The sequence below is a fragment of the Kogia breviceps genome, chromosome 16 (assembly GCF_026419965.1).
Source record: "Kogia breviceps isolate mKogBre1 chromosome 16, mKogBre1 haplotype 1, whole genome shotgun sequence".
NCBI lineage: Eukaryota > Metazoa > Chordata > Mammalia > Artiodactyla > Physeteridae > Kogia > Kogia breviceps.
Window position 1 is genome coordinate 33,866,162 of NC_081325.1, and position 18,774 is coordinate 33,884,935.

Below are 18,774 nucleotides of genomic sequence, written 5' to 3' on the forward strand. Positions count from 1 at the left end.
AAATCTGTCAACCTAGAATTCTAGAACCCAAGAAGTATTTTTCAAAGGTGAAAGTGAACTATAAATTTTTTTCATAGAAAAATAAAGCTGAGAGAATTCACTGGCAGCCGACTATACTACAAGAAATATATGTTTTTTAAGTTCTTCAAGCAGAAGGAAAATAATACCAGATAGAAAGTTGAATTTACACAAAGACCAAAAGAGAATGGAAATAGTAAATATGTAGATAGGATAAATAAAGAGACTTTTGTGTTATTGTAAAAATGTCTTAAAAGATAACTGACAGTTAAAAGCATAAATAATAATGTAAACAGTGTTGGGCTTTTAGTATTCATCTTCATTAATTTTCTCCTGGATGTGCATACATGGTACTCTAACCCAGAGATATAGTTCTTATTAATTATCCACAGTAAATAATTAGGATGTTGATGCCCACCCCATCTTGTCCCAGGCAAGACATGATTACCCCAAAGTAACACAATGAAAGTGGGGTCAAATATTCTAAAAGAGTAGCTAGACACTGTACGGACAAGGGATGAAGAAAAATGATTTTTCTTTGCTTATAAAAAGGAAAAAAAGATTAATTAATCCTCCATTAGGAGATGGAGAGTTGGTAGCAAAAAATCCTCTGTACAATAGCCTTATGTAGAAGTGTACACTTAAGACCTATGCATTTCACTGCATGCAAATCTTATCTTAACAAAAAGTAGCTAGAAAAGAGAAACAAAACCTTTATTTTATTTTAATTTTCAAGTAAATAAGTAATAGGGAGCTTTCTCTTTAATGGCTAATAAGGAGAATTTGTGGATTATATAAGAAATTTTTCTTTTACTGGGTAATAAAAGACATTATTTACATATTTTACATTTCTATTGTTGGTTCTACCTCCTTGATTGGCATTTTAAATATTTGCAAGGATTATAGTGTCTCTAACAGTATGGAAAATCATAGATCTTGTACATTGGCATGACAAAATAGTCATTGAATATAAAATACAATCAAAACAACAAAAGTCAACTTTTTAGTTACTTTGATGAATAATTTTCTATCAAAGCCATTGTGGGAGAGAAGAATGGTGTTTGAAATATTGGATTTGACCTATGCCTTCATTATTTTCTAGCAGTATGTCACTGGGTGAGTTACTTCTCTAGATCTCATTTTCTTATCAGTAAAACTGAGATTATATTCCTAATCTCATAAAGCTGTTGTGAATAATATGTGAAAGTACAAATACATATAAAGCAGAAAAAATATGACTAATGCATAAATCAGTTGGAGCCCATTGACCCATATAATTTGAACTATTATATACACAGATATTTTTGAATCTGAGTTTTTCTGTTGAAGTTTAGGCCTTCATCACATCTTCTTTACTGTTTAAATAATTAACTGGTTTCTTTATCTCCAATCTTCTCCCATGTTCTATCCTCCATCATGCTTTCAGGTAGACAAAAAAAAAAAATCTGTGTATAAAATATGTATTGAAAATAAACAGCTGTAACCATGTCATATCAATAGTAAAACTTTCTTGCCCAGTGACTTCTCACTAAGCTCTGGAGAAAGCCCCAATTCTCTCCTTCTTGTGGTATATATGAGCTCAATTCTGCCTGTCTACCTTCCTAGCCTTCACTTCCCCCATCCCCACCTTTCCATAGAACTGCTTCATGGCATGCTAATTTTTTCCTCTGTGTTTGCCTCCTCTGTTTCTTGTCCACTGGACAAATCCTAAATATGTTTTAATATTCAGAACAAAGGTAATTCCATTGAAGGATTACTTAATCCTCTCTTGATTTGGAGAAAAAGTTAAATATACTTTCATCTATGCTCAGTAAAATATCTTGCACATATCTCTAGTAATCGCCTATTATTTTGTATCAAACTTTACTTATCTGCCCCCATGCCACACTCTGAATATGTGAGTATGAATCTTTGTTATATTCTTTTTTCAGTTGCACCTATAGAATGTCACACACATATGTAGCATGTTCTCAGTAAACATTTGATGAATGGGTGGATTAATAGCTAGAAAAGGTATATATAAGATTTTTGTTTCATTTAAGTGGTTTGTTTCTAGTTAAGAGACTAAACTTTTCTGTTCATAACACACTTTTAAAAACATCTTTGAAATAATGAGAAATTTATTTATCAGATCCTTAACTAGAGAAAAATCTTTGAAAGTGTACTGTTTCAAAAGAGGGAGATGTTTGCTGAGACAAGGGAATAAGTAAGATTATTGTTTTCAGTAACTATGTCCTTTCCTTTCCTCAGGATTGTTTTGTCAAAATTATTCAGCTAGATTTTATCTGGAGGCTAATTAGGTAGATGCCAACAGACCAAGCTCACCTCAGTCACGGCACCCTTTTTCAGAGGTTACAGTAGAAGCCAACTTATCTAGGAAGACAGTCCCTGTTGATGGACAAATTGTTCTTCTTATTTCATGGTCTTTAAATATACAAAGTTACTGATTTCTTTAAGGAGGATTTTTGACTCCCCCAAATATCATTAGGCTATGATAATGAAAAACCAAACTTCATTTAAAGCTCCTTGTGACTCCTCAGCCCCTTTGGTCTTACTTTTAAAACCTCATGCATGTTAAAGTCTAGAAGGAGCAGTAGGCTTAAATTGGGAAAGTCTGACTCAGAGACGGCTAATGTGTGTCTAGAGAGTACAGCTTATCTCCCTGTGCCTTTGTCAGACACCCCTGGTGGATCTCAGTACCCTTTCCTTTTGGGTGCAGACTCATATTCAAAGTTCTTCAAAACTCACAACTCCAAGCAGCCAGCATCGCATCGATCATTTTCCAGTGGAAAACAGGAGGACATTCTTTTGTCATCCAAATTATAGAGAGCTAATCATTCCTTTCTATAGCACGGAATTATATAATTTGCAGTTTGTAGTCACCAGAGTCATGCTGTGGGCAGCATAGGCTGTACTAAGATTACTGATTCTGGTTCAAGGCTACCTGGTTTCAAATCTAGACTATAACTAGATTGTGTGACCTTGAGATAACTTCAACTGCAACATTGGGAATAATAATAAAGCCTACATCATAAGATTGTTGAGGGAACTTAATAAATTTCTAAATAGAAGGTGATTATTTCTTACAGTAAGCACTGAATAAGTGTTTGTTAAGTAAGATTATCAGTTCTAGCTCTAAGTCATGACTTTCCTGAAGATAATCACCCTTGGATTGAGGAAAAAACAAGATGATGGATTTTTTTGTCTGTATCATAGAACCCATGTAAATTTATATCTTAAGAAAATACTTTAAAATCTTTTTGCAGACTGAATTCCAAACAAATGTCATCAATGTGCAGGAGTCCAGCTATTTCAGTAAAAGCGATTAAAGGACTGAAGAAACTAATGTTTAAAAATGACACTTGAAAGCTAAATATTTTTGTAAAGAGCTGCATTCAGTGAGTAAATGGACAAAGAAAATATAGCAAGATTGATGTAAACAAAAGCATCAAATGTCAGGAAAGAAGTACAACTGAATAATTTTTTGTCCTATGTAGTTGAACCCACTCCTCAAGCAGGACAGAATCTTCTAGCATTTAGATACATTGTAATGCTGATGATATAGGAATAATTTACAAGAAACATACTTTCCTGTTTGTTATGATGTGTTCCCTATGTGAGGTGCTCAATAAGTATTTGGATATTTAGTGATTCTTTTGGGGTTCATCATCAGAGTTCATATATGACCTTTGAGCAAAAGTAGACACATTGGAAAAAACTAGCAGACATAGCACTTTGAAAAGGGATTCATTTTTTTTTCTTATTCAATTTGGTTAAATTTTGGTCTCTTAGGAATCCAGGTGTCTAAAAAGGTTACCATAATAGTTATAAGAATTAAAAATGTATATTTTAAAACTCAAGATGGGAATGAAAACAATATGGAAAGAACAGCTAAGGAAATGAATTGTAGACCTGCTTTATACTGTCTAGCTTTCAAAGAATTTAAGAAAATATTTAATAAGGTAGTATGGGAAGCCTTTTCAGTGTATGCCTCTTTAGAATACATAATCTTATACCTATTATAGGTTTTTTCATCTGTACTGTGGCTTTTGGGGGGCACTTGTTTTTTTAAATAAATAACCACATAATTCAGAAAGTACATTTTATGATTGATTTTAAGACAGGGCCAAATGGCCTTGACCAAGGATTATCTTGAATTCCAAACATACATTTACACAAGGATTTTTCATTATTTTCACTAATCGTACCGTTAGCCTTTGTAAATGGGTTATTTTTATGGATTTAATATAGTCTTTTAATGTTAGAACTTTTAAGTCCTTTAAATCAATTGGCTCTACTTCTACCTGTGAGTGAAAGTCTTCTTTCAGAAGAGAATTAATTCTTCAGCTTGCTAAAAGCTCTAGAATATTATAAATTATTGCTCTGAGGGCAAGTTGGGTCCCTGTGTTAGTCCAGATCCTTTGAGAAATAGATGTCAAAACATGTAAGAGATTTCTTAGGGGAAATGCTTGTGAGACAAAATGGGGAAGGAACTAGGAGAAGCTGAGAGAACATTAGACTGTGGTGCAGGTGTGACCTTGGGAAGGAGAGAAATAAAGAAGGAAGTTTCGATGTAAAAGTCTTAAACTGCAGTACTGTTCAGATAGAATTCAGCAAGGAGAATGGGGAGCCCACAAGCCAAACCCTCCCATTGGAAGGGTCCCCCATCTCTTAGGAGTAGATCTGCTTTAGGAGGCTTGCCTTGTTCTATCATTGTCTGGGATCATCATTGGAAAGGTAGCCTTAGTGCAAAAGTGGTAATGGATTTCAGAGCATAGCAGCTGGAGCTGTGGGTCAGTTATGCTCCCTCTGGGGGAATTTTTCATGGTAACTGTCATCTTCCAAGGTGAAACATCTCTCCATTGCCAGGGTACAATTAGACTCATTTATATCTATTTGCACCTCATACTTATGAAATTTGGACAACTAACATTTATGAATCAGTTACTTTCTATCAAGCACGTTTGTATGTTTAATCCTGTTCACATTTACACTAGATATAAATATGCCCACACTAATGATAAAAAATTGAAACTTAGAGATTCTGTCCTCCTTGGAGAATACCTCTGGCTCTTATCTTTCATTTTTTATTAAACGTTTTCTGTGAATGGTATTTCTGAGATTGCCCTCTCTTATTATCAAGGAAATGATCTCTGTTAATGTGACAATAGGTGTTAATGGGCACACTCCATTTCCTGACAAAAGGTTATTTTATGTCTGAGGCTTTTGTACAGGAGAAGCACATCCATGATTATTTGTTCTTTGTTTAATGCTCAGTGCATTGAAAATATAAATGTAATAAACAGAGCATTTAAAACCATTTTTAGATTTTAAAAATGTATTGTATATTTTAAATTCCCTAAAAATCTTAAACTATTATTATGAAATTATTACAACTGATTCATATACCTTAAACAGAAGGCAAAGGACACAGAAGCGCAGTTATCACTAAACTAATTACCTCATTTACATTCAAACCAATTCTGTGACTTAATAAATTTTTTTTATTACTTCTCTATTTGTTTGCATAGCTTTCAAGTATCGTAACTATGCTTACTTTGATATCTTTTAAAGATTTTAGTGATGTTAACTTCATATAATTCCAGAGTTGTAGTTACCTTATTGACTTAAAAGAATAAAGGATACCTTCTCTAAACAGTCAGGTTTTGGATTCTTGGTTGGGACCTGGATCTGCCTTGCTTCTCCCAAGGGGATTCAAAATTGAGCCATTGATCTTCAAACGGAGCTTCTTTTTGTAATGTCATTCACTGTTAGGTCAATAATACTTTTTTTTTCAAGTTTATGCCTTTGACATAGGTTTTCGTTGTTTGCAACCTGCTACCTCCTTTGTTTCATCATTATGATATGTTAACCTGATTAAAAATATATGTGTGGCTTATCAGTTTTTGTGCCATTTAGATTCTTTAAATTTCATAGGATATTAAGGATTGAGTGAGCTGACCTAGCCCTTGTTTATAGTATATTTATTTTATTAATCACCTTAGAACACATGGCTGAAGTCTATTTTGTCATTGGCCTGATTGTCTTGAATGTCCCCCCCCCCCCCCCGTTTTTTTCTTCAACTCCTTGCAATGTATGACCAACAGACCTGATGAGTCTTTTCCATTCTTGGTAATCCCTACCCTTTCCAAGATTATTTTATTTATTCACTATTACTTTTACCTCCCTGTGTGAACAAAGAACATTGTCTGGCATTTCTTTTTTATTTTTGATTCATGGGTACTTTATTAGAGAAGAAATTAACCATTCATACTAGAGACTACAGAAGGAAATTAACTTAATCTTGAATTCCAGAACAACCTTCACAATAAGGAATTCTCAAGTTTTCATAGAGAGAGGGGGAAAAAAGGAGAGAGAGAAAATCATTTAGAACAGTGTTTCCCAAATTTGGCTACTTTCACAGATATATTCTTGGAAGTGGGGGATACAAGTTTTCTATGTAACATTTAGAATTTTATGCTTTATTTTTGTTTATAATCTAAACAAACTAATACATACTTGTTCAGGATTCCCTGGACAACCATCTTACATAACAGAGTGTTGCCACGTGATGGTAGCATCTGCATTTATACCTCTGATCCCTGTGGCACAAAATGAAGACCAACCATGCTTAACTTTTCAGTGTCGTCTCTCTGACTGGGTGCTCAGACCCTTCATGGAATAGTTGAATATGTCCTATGAGATCTATGACTTGTCATTGTTCAGAACACTGGTTCACAGCAGTGATTCTCAAAGTAGGAGGGGGTAGAAGGTGGGGTGGGGATGGTGGCTAGGGACACACCCTCTGAAAAAGCATATTCAAAATATCTATTGATTTCTTAATACAAATTCTATAAAGTCAAACTCAACAAAATAATCTTTGGACAGTAGCAGAAAACCAACTATAGATTCAACCCAGGGGGTCTGGGATATACTTGGTTGAGAAACACTGGTGTTGAGGTAGAGGAGCCCCAGCATGTGGAGAACACATAGTAAGGAACACGTGCCAAAGAAAAGGAACACCTTTTGGGTCAGTGAGTGAATCCTAAGCATATCTTGTCTTTGTCTTTTTGAACCCAAGGGCCAATCCACAAGAAACCCGATACATCCATCGAACTTCTCAGACCTGCTTTTTCGGGCAAGTTTTAATACTGAGTCAAAAGAAAAAAAAGCTGTTTTTGCCCCCCACTTTATTTGCATTAACATATTTCAAACTTCTAAGTAAACAGTTGCTGTAGCTGTGTAAACGTAGCCGCAGGTCCATCCACCAGGAAGTGCTGTCATTATCTGCTACACTATCCAGCTCTCAAGGGGGATATCAGCCTGGGGTCTGCTCTATAATTATTGCAGAGCTCCAATTTGCTTTAGCCGTGTCAAAAGCTCCCCTTTCTCATGCATATTTACTAGATCACTTCATCCACCTATGCACTCTTTACCGGTGAAGACCCGAGGTACCATTCTGGCTCCTGTGAGCTTTTGCAAATAATCTTGAATCTCGTTGGTGTCACCGTGGGCTGTGATATCGACAAATTCCAAAAGCCCTTGTTTGAAAGGCAATTGGCTGAGGAGCTCCTGGGCCCTTCTGCAGTAGGGGCAGGTGGGTTTGATGAACACAACCACCTTCCCAGGCTAGATTTTGCTGTTCACAAACGCTTGAGCCATGCTGACAGGCTGCTACCTCCTGGGGAGGAACCTCAATTGCAGATATTGCTCAGGAGTAAAGCCTGCCATTTCAGTAAACAAAGAATGTTGTGGCCATAGCTATCAGCCAGTGCAGCTGTGCACCTTGAGAGGATTCAGAATGGAAGCAGACAGAATATTGATCCTAGATAGTTAAAATGCATATCAAAGGAATGATTTTAGTAAGCCCAGACCCTTGCATTTTCCTATATGTAGAAAAGTAGTAAAATCATTAAGTTGAGATATCTGTTTTTGTGATTAGCAGTAATCATTTGATGTTTGACTACATTTTTTTTTTTTCAGCAAAAACTCCTATATATCCTGGTTCCTCCCTTACCTCTTTGGAACAGTTCCTCAGAGCTATCTGAGAGGCTGTATCCTGGGTTACAGTCCTCAGTAAGGACTGAATAAAACATAATTCTCAATTTTTATGTTATGAATTTTTTCAGCTGACACCTGGGTGTGTAAAGAGAAGCAAGTACAAGTCTATAATTTAGAAACATATAATTAACAGAATAAATACATCAAATGTGCATACATACACACACGACTTTCTTTATTAAAATAGTCATCCAAACTTACTTGTCTTTTTTTCTACAACCATTTATCTGTACAATTTATATTAACTTTTCTCATTTGAATCTCACCATGTACTAATGTACTAATGTCATTTTACAGATTCATCTTGTCCCAGAACTTATACTAGAAGGCATATTAGTTATTACTTGGCCAGAGGAATCACTTTTAAGTTGATTTCATTTCCCTTACAGCTGTGACTCTTTCTATTCACTAGTATCACTAGGATATTCTAAAATTGTCATTTACCCTCAACAGAATTCTGGTTTCTTTTAGTGGAGAATGCTATTAGAAAAAAAATCCACAAAAGAAGGTACACATGAGAGTTAACGAGAACCAAAAAATAATGTTTCTACTACTATTGAGCCAATTTTAGTGACAGAACTTGAAAAAGTATCCTATTTATGGTTATGAGTTTTATTGATCTTTTCAGTTTAACTTGTTATCATAGCCTGCTTTTTGCATAGCTTTTCCATTCACACTTGTTTTGTCCTCTTGGATAAGGTAGTTGCATTTTGTTACAGCCTTCTGCCTTCAAAGAAGGCAGAATTCTGATGTTAGGAACTTCAGCAGTAGTGCTTCACACATGCTTCATTAGTTAAATGTCAGCATCATTCAACCATAGATAATAAGTTTAGTATTACTGCAGACTTAATGTACATGAATGAATAGCAGCTTCTCATTCCCCCCAAACATGGCATGTTGGTAGCTGTCTACTTCACTGATAAGAGCCCATAGTATCAATACAAAGCCAGCACAGTAGGTATCTTAAACATACAGAAGTTTCAAAACTCCTTGATATTGAAGGAAAAGACTTTCTTCATTTTGGAGTCTTGGAACTTAGTGTTTGCACATGAACCTGCCTTCTCTTCTGATTAGTTTTGTTCCTCGGTGAACAACACAGGATGGAAGTAGAAGATAGTGTGTGAATGTGGAGACATCTGTGTCTAGAATCTACCAAAGGATACCAGGGAGAGTATAGAGATAAATCCTAAGTGCAGCTGATGGATTAGTAAGGGGTCAAATAATTGACTGGAGAGGAGTTGGAGAGAAGGAATTGAAGAATAGGTAGATAAATTCAAAAAGAAAAAAAAAGAGCAGCAAAATGGCTGTATAGTCTCTCAAAGCTGAATCACAAAGTTGTAATGAATACATAGCTAAAACAACCTGGGATGGCCAAAAGAGCCAAATGGTTTCTGTAAATACTTTTCCCAGCATTAAATCTAAAACTAACTTAATTAAGGACGATCAATTTCTTCTAAACAATTACATATACAAGCGGTCCCTGACTTTCAGAGATTTGACATTCTTAAAACCTACATTTTCATACATCAAGCATGGAAAAGTCATTCGTATGCTGAATTTGGACATTTATATGGCAGCTGGAAAAAGAACATTTTGAGGTGTTGTGAGGTGCCAGTGCTTGCCAAGCAAGTTTGGTCTTTAAGAATTGTTATCTTGTCCAAATAGTAGTGTTTACATTATTGTTTGAATTTTAAATTTCATTTACCTTTCTTTAAGTTGGAAAAGGAAAAAATAAAATTGCTAATGACAGTCCTCATAAGAATAGGCCCCATATGTGGACTATAATTGGCAGAAGGCTGTTGAGAGAACAGCAAATCTGTAGCTTCACTGAAAGCTCAGTGGACCTAAATTAAGAAATAAAATGATGATGGAATAACACAAGCAAAATGCCAGAAATGTATTGTCAAATACTCTGAATAAAATAGATATTTAACTAGGGATTTCATAATTTTTTTTAGCTCTTTGGGACTGGAATCACTCTTTTAACATGGGGACTGGTGATTGGACTTTCATATACCTTTTTAAAGATGATTTTAGCATATTATTTCTGAAAGCAAGGAATTGCCCATACCTGAAAGGGAACTTATAAGCTAGTGGTCCCAAGAAAATAAACATTTTATCACATTTTCTGGCACATAGAATGTGCTCAGTTAATGTTTATTGGAAAAACAAATGAATGAGGTTGCACCATCATTTCTCCTACAAAACACTACAAGTTAAAAATTGAGTAACCAACTAAATTGGGAACCTCATTTTCTTGCTCTCTAACCCAGAAAGTCTGAGCCTGTTGTCTAGCAGTTTTAGTTTTGACTTAACCATATCACAGGGCCTCAGCTCTCCTCTTAATCATTATTTGTCAGGACAGCTACAGTCAGGCTACATCTTTTCCTATATTGACTCTCATCATGTATTCAGCTTGCATTTGAAAAATGTATACAATGACATAAATAACCAGGTATTTCTCCCCTTTCGGAGAGAATCTGAATAAGCCTCTAATGTTACTTGTCATTTTAGCCATGGAGTTGGGAAGTCATATTCTTTAAGACATAAATCTTCTGTTAGTTAACACAGTTTGAGGTAAATAACCAGAGGCAATCGGAGACAATTTAGAAATGTTAGGTTCTTAGGGAGCCCTTCTCTTTGGAGGACTCTCAGAAGAGGATAAAAGCCATCTTTATTATTTTCCTTTTTCTTATTTTGTTAGAAATTTTTACATATTTGGATTAGTCACACTCAGAGATGACATACACTACTGATTATTTATTAGTACCAGTAGTGGAAACATGAGATCTTAAATTCTTGTATTTTCACAGTGACAACAAAATCAAGCAATGCTTATTGTAAAAAAATATATTTATAGAGGGGCAGTACTTTAATGGAATTACATTTGTGTTTGTATCCAGTGACAAATTATTTTCACCTCTTCATTTCTTTTTTTCTTTGTTTGTTCCAGGAAATAACTTTCTGTGAAATGATTTAGGTTGATATATATCAAAGTATCAACAAGTCCATTTACTCTGCAAGCCCTGTGTTACCTAAAGACAATTCCTTAGTGATGAGAGCTGGAGGAGAAATAAATTATTTAGTGTGTTGGCAGAAACTTAGTCATAATTGAACTATTTGGTGATTGAAACTATCTAGTAAGAAACATGATTCAATTTCTAGACATGCTATAAAGATAGTTTCACTTATTTGCTTGTTCAATTATAAATTATTTTTTATTTACTTGTGTCACCCACCTATCTACTTATTAATTTTTGTAGAATATCAAAATTGGACTGTTTGTTTCAAGTATGAAAGTAAGATGAAAAATAAGAACAAATTAGGGAGCAGAAACTGGCCCAGATAGTTTAAATGATTTATCCAAAGATACACAGACATTTCATGGCTGACTTAGGTTTATTTGACTCTCAGGCTGACCCATTATATAATACCACACTACAGAGGGCAGGGTCACAACAACATGTAGGAGGGTAAAAGGGAGAGTAACATTTTATGCTTTGAGTTTTAGTTTCACTCGGAATGTCTCCTCAAGGCAAAACAGAAGAGACATAAATAGCATAAGCTTTGGTGAAGGACAGACCCTTGCTCTGACTGGGTAAACTAAAATTTTAGTCTTTTGGATTTTGCAAGCTGGTAAAATAATTTCTTCCTGAAATTTTTTTCACCACCTGACACCAAAGCCTTTACCCAGTTGATTATTCAGTCTTTGCTTCTTGCTTGGGAATTGTCTCTCGGATACAGAATGGCCTTCCAGCCCATTAGGCAGCACTGGTGTTGCAGCCGTACCCTGATCACAAGTTTGTAGAACAATGATGCTGAAGTTCCTTCTTGAAATTTTTGAAGAACTTTGTTTAGTTATTTATTCAACAAATCTTTATGAACACCTACTATTTGCAAGACATTGTACCAACAAGTGGAGGTAGAGTATTCTAAATATGAGTGAGACACGATCACTGTACAGGATCACAACACTTAGTACACTTTTTTGTTTTTCACAGTTAATTCCATATTTAACTAGTTGCTATAAAGTTATTAGTAAAAGAAATAATGTGATTTGGGGCCAGCAAATGTATTTGAAATAAAGAAAGATAAATTTGAAAGGAATATAGAAACTAGTAATGAAAGCTTTAAATTATTTAAAACAATGATTAAACAGATTAAAACTGTACTGTGTTTATATTTATCATACAAAATTGGACATGTCTAAACCACAATAAGTTTTATCTGTAATTCAGATTATGTTTATTAGGTGGAGTTTAAGTAGGCAAGTAAAGGGGATCACTTGAAAATTGATGCATATAATGCCCAAGATGTTTTTATAAAAAGCAGCATCATTATGGTTTGAAGTCTAAGGTTTCCACAGAAGTAGAGTTTGCAATGAATGTTTTTGGTGAAAATGCTATTACAAGTGAAAATCACTTGCTTATTTTAGAGCTTATTCTTTAAAATGTGTCATTATTAAAGTATCTTGGTACATATTCAAATATTTAAAGGAAAAAATAATCTGCAGTGCACCTGGTTGTATACAATTGTCCTTGATTCTAATAGCAAAATTAGCAGAATTGCTCTTTAAAGACATTCACATTATAGTCACTGATCTTGTTGCTATTGATAGTTTTAAGCAGTTATATAGCACTTTTATGGTGGCCTGCTTAAAAATATATATTTGAAAGTTGCATATGTTTTACATGATGAATTAGAAAGACTTGTAGAATTAAATACTCACCTCCATCCTCCCTTAGTCATTATATACCATACAAAGCTCCTTCCTACTATAAAGCTGTAGCAAGCTCTGAGGCTAATATACTCTTGTTTGGGTCAAAGTAAATGTGTAAAGACATGATAGTAGTAATATAGTTAAGATTCTGATATATTTTCACTGCTCTCTGGGAAAATATTATTCTGGTCGAGATGAGTACTTCCACACACCTCCCAAAGGCTGGCTAGTTTTCTCATCTCTGTTTTACTTCTGAGTTGAATGATGGTAATGTATGGTAGAGGTTCAGCAGGAGCAGGATGGATAACAAATTAGAAGGTGAAGCAGGTGGTAGCCAGAGTAACTATGTAAAGTAGGGGTGAGGAGTAGGGAGCATCAGGTGTCACCTCTCAACTTGTCCACAGGACCCTGATAGCAATATGTTCCCATAGCATCTAGTTTTATTATTCAGATATAATTGAGTTATAACAGTATGTAAGTTTAAGGTGTACAACAAGTTAATATGATGCATTTATATATTGCAAAATGATCACCATCATAGCATTAGTTCATACCTCCAACTTGTCACAGAATTACCATTTCTTTCTTTTTTTTGGTGAAAACATTTAAGACTTACTCTCTTAGCAACTTGCAAGTATATAATACAGTATTAAAGAGTAATAAAGATTATTAATGTTAATCTCCATGCTATACATTAGATCCCCAAAACTTATTCATCTTCTGAATGGAAGTTTGAATCCTTTGATCAATATTATCTCCATTTCCCATATTCCTTATCCCTGGTAATCACCACTGTATTTTGCTTCTGTGAGTTTGGTTTTTTGAGATTCCACATGTGATACATACAAGTATTTGTCTTTCTTTACCTGACTTAGTTCACTTAGCATAATGCCTTCAAGTTTCATCCATGTTGTTGCAAATGGCAGAATACTTTCTTTCTCATGGCTGAATAATATTCCAGTGGAGTGTGTGTGTGTGTGTGTGTGTGTGTAGTTATTCATATCTTCTTCATTCATTCATCTACTGATGGATACTTAGGTTGCTTCCATGTCTTGGCTATTTTGCAATGAACATGGGAGTGCAGATATCTATCCTAGATAGTGATTTCATTTTTTTTGGGTATATACTTAGAAGTGGGATTGCTGTTATAATGTCCATATTACCCAAAGTCATCTATAGATTCAATGTAATCCTTATCAAAATGGCATTTTTCACAGAAATAGAAAAGGCAGTCCTAAAATTTGTAAGGAACCCCAAAAGCCAAAGCAATCCTGAGAAAGAACAAAGCCAGAGGCATCACATTTCCTGATTTCAAACCTTATTAAAAAGCTATAGTAATCAAAACAGTAACGTACTGGCATAAAAATGGTCCCAGAGACCAATGGACCATAATCAAGAGCCCAGAAATAAATACCACATGTAAGATAACCTAATATTTGACAAGGCAGTCAAGAATATGCAATGGGGAAAGAATAGTCTCTTCAATAAATGGTGTCGAAGGAAAACTGGATAACCTATTTTATAACACTCACAAAAAATTAACTTGAAATGGATTAAATAATTAAACATAAAACCTGAAACCATAAAACATACTGGGAAAAACTACTTGACTATGCTCATTGCAATGATTTTTTGAATATGACCAAAAGCACAAGCAACAAAGGCAAAAATAAACTAGTGGGACTACATCAAACTAAAAGTTTCTGCACAGCAAAGGAAACACCAACAAAATAAAAAGGCAACCTATGGAAAAGGAAATAAATATTTATAAATTGTGTATCTGATAAGGGATTAATATCCACAATATGCAAGGAACTTATAAAATTCAATAGCAACCAAATAATTTGATTAAAAAAATGGTAGAGAAACTGAAGAGACATTTTTCCAAAGAAGACATACAAATGATCAACAGGTATATGAAAAGATACTCAGTATCATTAATCATCTGGAAAATGCAAAAAGCAACCATGACGAGGTATCACCTCACATCTGTTAGGATGGTTATCATAAAAAAGACAAGAGATAACAAGTGTTGGTGAGGATGTGGAGAAAGGGAACATTGGTGGGAATGTAAATTGATGCAGCCACTGTGGGAAAAGGTATGGAGTTTCTTCAAAAAAGTTTTAAAAAGCACCCAGTTTTAGTTGCTGTGAAAAGAACAGTAATTTGTCTATAACCTTGTATCCTTTAAAATTTTTGTACTTTAACTTGAAGAGCTCTTATCAAACCATTTCATACACCATTCAGATTATCCTGGCAGATATGGCACAATGAACTCTATTACCTGGAAGATAATCAAAAGAACTAGAAGACCATCTGATTATCTCTATTATTTCAGCTAACTAGTTATTTGACAGTTCAATTCACCAGTCAGAACCATTTGGCCATTAACTAAGTTTACTGCTGTGAGGAAGTCATTCAGCTTCTTTTGGCCTCAGTTTTCATTTCTGTTAAATGACAGTTTTGTATTTTAGTTCAAATGTTTTTTAAAATACCTTCAAGATCCCACATTATATGGATGCTTTTTTTCCTTGCAAGTTTCCAAGAACCTTCTCTCATTAGCCCAGACTTGGTGGAGACTATTCCTGGGTTAGTGGCATTGTATCTTCAGTGATTCTTTTTTAAAATACAGAATTCTAGGGATTTTTAACCGGTACGTGTAGAGCAAGACTATTTGAAATAGCCCCACTATACTAAGATATATTTAAAAATAGTACTCCAGGTGAGTGTGAGACATATCTGAATTTGAGAAACAACTGAACCATTATAAGTTGTGCCATGCATTTGACAGACCTGAGTGATGTCACAGCAGCCTCCTTGAACTGATAGGGCTGCAGAGAATGCTTTGGAGAGTTAAGTGTAATCAGTTCAACTTATCCTAGGGCCCTCAAGTATTCAACTAGTAAATTTACATTATATCATTTTTTAAAAGGCAAGTATATTCCCCACGTGACTTAACTAGTTTAAATATCAATCCAGGTTTGAAAAAGGAATCAATTATATGACTGTAGTTTTAAGGATGGAGAAATAGAGTCGTAGCGGGTAACTTAACATCCGAGGAGACTAAATGGGTTAGAGCTGATTTAAAATCGGCAAAGGCAGCAGGGACAGATGGCTTCAGCACCACATTTTATGTGTTTTTAAAGGGAAAAATGTTCTATATCTACATGAAACATTTTAATTTTCTTTTCAGAATGCAGAGCTACTTCCTACAACATAACGACACCTTCCAGAACAGCATAGATGCGTTAGTCCCCAAGAAATGTGATTCGTTCTTTATCTATGGGACAAATACAGGCCCAGCAGCCACAAGACAAACTTTCCCCAAGGTCCCATTAACATACTTCAAAACAAACTTGAAGAAGGGAAAGGCATTTCACTTTTGTGACAGTTTAAATCAAACTTCACTTCTAGAATGATCAGCAAGAACCGGGTGAGAAAGAATGTGTGTGTGTGTGTGTGTGTGTGTGTGTGGTGAGAGTGTTTCCAAACGAGATCACATTACCAGAAGTGGGGGGTGGGGGAAGGAGAAGTTGGATGAAGGTGGTCAAAATGTACAAACTTCTAGTTATAAATAAGTACTAGGGATGTACCGTACAACATGATAAATATAATCAACACTGCTCTATATTACATATGAAAGTTTTTAAGAGAGTAAATCCTGAGTTCTCATCACAATAAAAAAAATTTTTTTCTGTTTTTAAATTTTTGTATCTATATGAGATGATGTATGTTAACTAAATGTATTGTGATAATCATTTCATGTTACCTGTAAGTCAAATCATTATGCTGTACACCTTAAACTTATACAGTGCTGTATGTCAATTATATCTCAATAAAACTGGAAGAAAAGATCAAATAAATAAGTGAAATATTTTAGAGAGAAAAAAGATTTACTTGGAAATGAACAAATCTCCCTTCAAGGGGCTCTTCCCTCAGTAATTATAAATGGAAAGTCCTGACCTGCTTTAGAGGGTCCTGACTCTCCTAGAGGTTTGCCCAAACACCAAATCTCTCTTCCTTGTCTACAGTTTGTATAATATTTTATTATGTCATCTCATTCCAAAGAATGAATCCTTATGGTTTTGAGCATTGCCAGAAACGAGGCTTTTTATTATCTTAGAATTTGTGTTGAGAGGATTCATTTGGCAGTGTTCAAATCTTAAGCCAAATTAGTGCAATTTATTTCAATGCACCAATTTCATAGTTCATGAATTCATGTTATTATTGCTAACTTTCACTCTAATTTTGCCTTGAAAGTGAACAGTAAGTAATATCTGACAAAAACTGCATAGGAACTAAAAACCCCATAGGATGAAGGTAAAAATGTATATGTAGACAAAGTGGACAAACAATGGGTTTATAAAATAAGGAAGGTTTTTAATTAGAACAAGTTTTGTAAAAATTTTAATTTTGTAAATAAAAGTAATTCAAATTAATTGGCAACACTGAGCCAGTTGCTTATGGTAGAAAATCATCTTTTCTTGTAATGGCAATTTCAGCACAGAGACGGAAAAAAAATTTTTAAACCTACTTGCAGTCTGTCCGTAATATTAACTTATCTTTAAAGGAGACATTACTTACATTAAAAATTTACTTCAATTACAGCTATGAACAAAAATACTCATGTAAATCTAATTAATTATAGCTACATATTATTTTGCAACCTATATTTTGCAATTATATATAATTTTTTATAGTTGTCATTAGTTACTGCTTCAAGTTTTACATTAAGTAGATATATTTGTTTTCTAGAGACTCTTGTGATAAACTGACCAAGAAAAGAAAATAAAGAATAAAAAGAAACTCTCTTGTGTAAAATAGAAATTTCCAAAATGAATTAATTATGGAAATAACTTAAAATACTAGTAATTATTTTAAAATACCTTAATTTTCACTAACACAATTATATTTATAAGGTGTTTTAAGAAATATTTGATATTTTAGTGTTACTCTTGAAAAGAACGCTTTAACTCCTGTCTAAACCTTATTTTCCCCTTCTGAGTCTAAACTTTTTCAACTATTTCTTTAACAACATTCTCTCTGTCTTCAGCTCTCTTCTCTATTGGATTTAAGTCACCATTGGCCCCTTAATTGAAAAGTCTACAGAATGCCTTATGTTCTCGTATTATGTGGCCTGTCACAGTATTCAATGATGCAACCAAGCCTTTGTTCCTAAAAGTTTCTCCTTCCTTGACATTACTTCAATGACTCTTTCCATTCTTCTCTGAAAGAAACTCTTCAATTTCATTTGTTTCTTTTTCTCTATTCATTCTTTAGAGCTGATCTCTCCTAACTTTGACTTCACTTCTCACATCATATATTCCCCCTGAACAATCTTATCTGCCCTCATGGTTTCAGATATAGCTTAAAAGCAGAAAATTTTCAAGTCGGTAGTATTGGCTCCAAGGAGCCTTTTTTTGTCCTGAGTGTACTAGAACATTCCACTGGAACATTCCACATGGAAATCCTACATTACCTCATTCTTCACATGCCTGAAAGTAAAATTGTGTCTTTTCCATAAATCTGCTTCTTTTTTCATTCCTTATTTTTGCCTATAGGACCATCATCTTCTTATCCCACTCCCCAGTCTTCTTCCATCTTACCATGGTATCATTAGCTACCAAGATTCTGGAGTGAAAAATTAAGGCTGCATCTTTTCTGTCCTTAGTTCATCAGTAAGGGCTAACTTGGAAAAAAATAATCTAAATATTGCCACTTCTCTCCACATTCACAACTAACACCTGAGAAACTTAAGTCTAGAACTTAGAACCAATTGAGGCATAAAATGTAGGAGATAATCTAATGGAAATAAAAATATTTTTATTACTCCTAATGCAGTTTGAAAATCTTGGCTTAGACACAGAGCAAAAATTAATATCTCTAAAGTTTCCCCCAAGTTTAAGACTTTGGCACAAACAATTTGAATTTAAGTCTCTTTCTCACATCTTCCTCCCATCTTTAAAGGACAGAAT

The 18,774-nt window shown here is 34.4% G+C and overlaps 1 pseudogene; it reads right to left on the reverse strand.

Moving 5' to 3' along the window:
* Positions 1-7,359: 7,359 nt before the first annotated feature.
* LOC131743567 (glutaredoxin-1-like) lies at positions 7,360-7,680 on the reverse strand (annotated as a pseudogene).
* Between the last annotated feature and the right edge of the window lie 11,094 nt (positions 7,681-18,774).